Raw genomic sequence first — 5,204 nt, 5'->3', positions numbered from 1 at the left:
AAGATCCAGGAATGCTGATGGTTCTGTTGTGGGGTGTAGTAACTGTGGAGTACTGAAGATATGTTGGTATGTGTCACCGACGGGCCTTCTCGTGTCGTTCCTGGGAGCACTGCCCTCCTGGTCGTTGGCTACTCCCCGTCTGGACCTGGTTGTCACCGTGGGTGTTCGTTTTTCCCTGTTGCCAACCCCACTCTTGCCTGCCACGACTTGCTGTTTCCCCAGTGGGCGGGGCTAGTTCACAGGTCCCTTGGTGGCCTGGGCTTGGCCCGCTGGTTGCACACGGGGCTCCTCCACCCCTACACCCTGGCCTCACGCCACCTGTGGGCTCTGCTTTCCCATGTCTGCTCTGTGCTGCTTCTGCAGGCTTCCCACACATCCTTCGTTCTTGATCCCACCATCCGGGGATTTCCCACCTCAGTGTAAGCCCCTTCACCTTAACCTACACTGGTGACTCAGTCACATCGTCTGTATACCCCGCGCCACAAGCCCTTCACCCAGTGAGACCCTCTACACTAGGAGTCTCTGATATTCTCACTGTCACGCGGACCCTCCAACAGATCCCTCCTAGCCCGGATGGGGCGGGGAAGGGATTCCCCTTAGCTGCTCTCTGGCTGCCCCGCTCCTATCTCTTTAACAGGCGTCTGCTGGTCTTGGCGGCGATCCTGCCCCGATCTCCCTCCAGCCAGGTGATCCACGATCCTTCACCCCTCTTCGGCGTGCCTCGCACCCACCGTCCCAGCACTTACTTCAGGGTCCTCAGAATCCTCCTGGGTCGTCCTGATCTCTAGCAGCTCACCCGATCCACCGTTCCAGGGATGATCCGCCAAAGTCCCGGTCGTCGAGCTTCTCTTAGGGGTCGCTGCTCTCTCTGGCACGCCAGCTCGAGGTTATCCATCCCAGAGTTCCCTCGCCGTCGCTGGCCCTAACTGTTTCTTTCTTCCCGGGCTTTCCACCGCCTCTGGAGTGGCGGCTGCCATTTTTAAATCCCCCAGCCAGCATCTGGCGCTGCCGTCAGCTGCTGGCCACAGCTGTACAAAGATGCAGCTAATGAGCCGCGCGGGTTCTCCCCCCGACTTGGCGTCTCTCCTGTCCTGGGCTGCAGGTAAGTGTCTTCTGTTACCTCGGGCCCCGGGACAGTACATTTTGCACTTCTTGTCATGGCATGGTCTGGATCCATTTGGTGTGTTTTGGGCTGTAGGAAGTTTGCTTTTGGTGATGAAGTTTGCGAGGTTCAGTGCTTGTTTGAGATTACAAAACACTTTTCACAGATGAGCCTATGAACTTCACTTCATTAACTTCCTAGATACAAACACTTATGGACTCAATATAGACACTGGATTTATGACACACTATAACCTGCTTGACATCTGACTCCCCAGGTACCTCTCCACTTTTACCTGCTACATCCCCTCCCCCCCTGCCAGCCTGTCTCTCAGCCCCCGATGCCTCAATTTTACATTTTCACTGACTGGCTTTCTTGTATGCATGCCAGCCTCTGGCTTCTTTAATATTTATTATATCCAGGACGAGTACACACACCAATTGCAGATGCTTCCTCAGCCTGATGAAGGGTTTTTAAACCCAAAACCTTGCTAAGATATATTCTTCAACTGTTCAGCTGGTCTAATAAAAGATAGCAAATTGACCCAAAGAACCATGTCTGCTTATGTCCTTAGACCAACACAGCTACAACCTACACTCCTTAACACAAGTGATACGAGTTTTGCTTTCAACAGTTTGAGGGGCACTTTCACAGAAACTCCTGCACCTATCTCCTTGAAACTTGGCAGGCTTCATGCCCTCAGAAGGGGCTATCATCCCTGTTTTTTTAATCTGAATCTTTAAAAAAAACAACAACAAACCACACAATTTTATAGGTATTTTAGTGATTCCCCATTATAGTCTATGGCTGAATCTCTGAATCTGTTTTGGCCAAATTGAATCAGGACAGTGACTCTAATTGAATCACTGTTCCTCTGAATCAGCCAAATCTGAATCTGAATTGAATACTTGCTGCTTTGCACAGGCCTAATTCCTGGTGCTGGTGGTGCTGGCTCCTACCCTGGGGGTCTTAAAGAAGAGGCTTGATGCCTACCTGGCTGGAATCATTTGAGCCCAGTTTTTTCTCATGCCCAGGCAGGGGGTCGGACTTGAAGATCTACAAGGTCCCTTCCGACCTGACTTCTATGATTCTATACCCATGGCATCTTTGGCAGTCTCGAGGTAAATCTCCCCTCATTGCTAATTAGGTCTAACATCTGTAGCAGGGTCATTAGATTCTAGTTTGTTCTTGTACTATGGGCTAGTAATCCTGTGGCAACTTCATTTCTGTTGGGAAATATTGGAATTTTTAAAAAAAAGTGTTTAAATATGAAAATTCAGTCCATAATAGAGTATCCCGTATGACTTGCATTACATTGTCTATGAGTTTTTTCACTGGTTTTTAGAGTGCCACTGATTCTTCTACAGTCAATGCTTAAATAAAACAAAGAAGCCCAGAAGGTATTATCAGTGTTAGAAATTAACAGCAGTGGCAGTAAGATAAAGATAATTGATGTTATTTAGTGATTTTTTTGAAGTTATTAGTTGTGTCATAGGTAATAAAGTTGACATTTGTCTATCACTACTTTTAAGATATCACATTGTAACAAGTGGGTGTCCCGAAGTTGGTCAAATTGTTGGCCTACCCACTTTTCTCTGGGTTAACTGCCCACCTACTTCAACCACCATGCCTTTGATACAATCAAAAGATGATAACAAGGCGCAAGGCTACCCATTTACTTGCCCTGATGCCAAAGGCTTATATACATGTCTCTGACCTCCTTTTATACCGTATCCCATGCCTCGCAGATGGCATCCATGGCCTAACACATGGCCTTAATATGTTTGGCCTCACTTGGCCTATAAGCCCATGTCCTCACACTGGGATCCATGCTCCAGAGTCTTATATGGGACTCTCACTCCCCACTGGAGCTCGCAGTCACTGTGCCGTCATACTGGGCTCTCCTTTAATCCATCAGAGTTCCTAGTCCCTACCAATTCAGGGCTCCAAGTCCCTACCACGTTGGGCACGGTACCCGACTCAGGACCCTCTCAGTTCCTCACGCCCCTATACTGGGGCCTAATCCTCTGCTCTACACTGGGCCTCAAATCCCTTTATCCCCTTGCCTGAGGAGCCTAACTTCCTCATCTTAGGGGCCCACCCCCCTGGAGCCTCACACCTGGCTCCTTAATACAACCTCAGAGATTTCAGTGAGTCTGGGCACTGCCTCGAGTCCCTTCCTGACCTGGGACTTGCCTCAGGACTCTCTGTGAGCCTGGGCTCCTGCTTTTAATTCAGGGTGTGCTCCCATAGCCTTTTCCCTCCGTGGGATCACCCACAAGGCAGCAGGGGATGAGGCTTTCTGGTGCCCCATACTCACCCTTCACTGGGGAGACCCCCAGTGCAGCATTTCCTGGAGGCTGCCCCACCAGCGGCATCCCACCACACCAACCAGCCCCAGCAGGGTGTAGTTTTAGGTTATGCCCCAGGACCAGGAGCTTCCAGCCATCCCCATAGCTCCTGCTCTTACTTTCAAAATGTCATGAGGAGCAGCTCCAGCCAGGTGGTATTCTCCCAACTGCTAGCAGCAGACTGCTGGTCTTGCTGCCCTGGGCCCTGTTCCCAATCAGGCAGTTGTTCCTAATAGGAATTGCAACCAGCTGCAGGCTGCGTTGCTGCTGCTCATGCCCCTGTGAGTAACAGAGCACACCCTGTTCTCTGTTACATGCATACAGTCCAAACCGTATACGTTCATAATAAAGGTGTTTGATTTTGTATTTTGATGCCAAATTTCCATAATTGCACATGGCACAAGTGCTTTGGATGTTGTGTTTTAGCAAATGCATGCACAAATACTGGTAACAGAGTACATTCTGAAAACAACATATTCAGAATTTGGCAGCGCTTGCAAATACCTTGTCCCAAGGAGACTACAATTCAACACAATGCTTCTATGGTGTTGGAAGAAATCCGGGTTATGGAGAAACATTGATATGGCTATTTACCTTATTACAGGTGACTAGAAGTTATTTTTGCATGTTAAGAAGCCTGAGGAAGAATATTGTGATACTGGAAATCTTGCCAGTAAAAGATAACACCCATGAGAATTTTTTCCTTTCACATAGCTCCTGGATTATCATAGTAGCAGCATCACCTCAACACTTTCTTTTGCAAGTTAAGTTTCTCCACACCCCTTTATGAAGGCAATGCTAAAAATGAGTTCTTAAGAAAAGGGAGGTTTGATTTTGGTATATGTTTGAGATTTGCAGATGACTAGTGTCATAGAAGACCTTAGTCTATTTTGTTGTGTTTTTAGTTTGGTTTCGAGATGCAGATTTTGGATTCACTTAAATGCAATGTGCAATTTGAGCACTAATCTTTCTGAACTTCCCTGAGCAAGTTTGTCTGAGGCATTGCCATTTTTGGCTAGGTACAGAGGTTCAGAAAGCCCGAGGCAGAGTTACACTATATTTCATGGCTTTTTCTAAGTCCCCTAGATGGTGCTCAACATCTGCACAGAAAGCTGGGAGGAATATGCAGAATCCCATCCAGTCTGAAGGGAACATCTGGTACTGGGTGCAGGTCAACATGAAGCGGCTCTAATCCACAGGATGGAAGCAAAATGGGAGAGATGCTGTAAAGGTGGACTCCAGCTCGGACAACATATGGATCTGTGAAACTTGTAACAAGTTGTGTCACTCCGGAATTGGGCTTGTCAGCCACAAACTTATCAGGCATCTGACTAGACTGTGTATGTGTCCCATGATCACCAGAGGATCAAATGGTTGCCTATAGATTAGTTTGGAGTGAACAGAAACCACGTTCACCCTTGTGGGATGGGGCACAGAGGCAATTTGCACTGGCCAAGGCCAGCAGGCTGAGGACACTCATGGTAGGCTGCCAGAAACTGCCGAGCGTGGCCAAGCAGTTGGTCATTTCTGACCAGGCAGTGTGGCCCCAGCCCTGCCCCCTGCCACCTGTCTGGCAGCTGGGGCGGGGAATGGAGTCCCCCCTGCACAGCTCCCCCCCAGGTATGCTGGCTTGGGTCTGGTGGGGACAGGGCTGGGAGTGGAGCCCCTCCTCCCCCCCTTCCCCTGTGTGGGCCCTCTCAGATTTCTGGCTTAGGGCCCGGGGATGCCGGGGCAGGTCCACGGGGTGGGCA

Source organism: Crocodylus porosus, unplaced genomic scaffold (genome assembly GCF_001723895.1).
Source record: "Crocodylus porosus isolate Cpor-Errol unplaced genomic scaffold, CroPor_comp1, whole genome shotgun sequence".
NCBI classification, from domain to species: Eukaryota; Metazoa; Chordata; order Crocodylia; family Crocodylidae; genus Crocodylus; species Crocodylus porosus.
The sequence above is the reverse complement of the archived record's forward strand: the minus strand, read 5'-3'. Positions refer to the sequence as shown.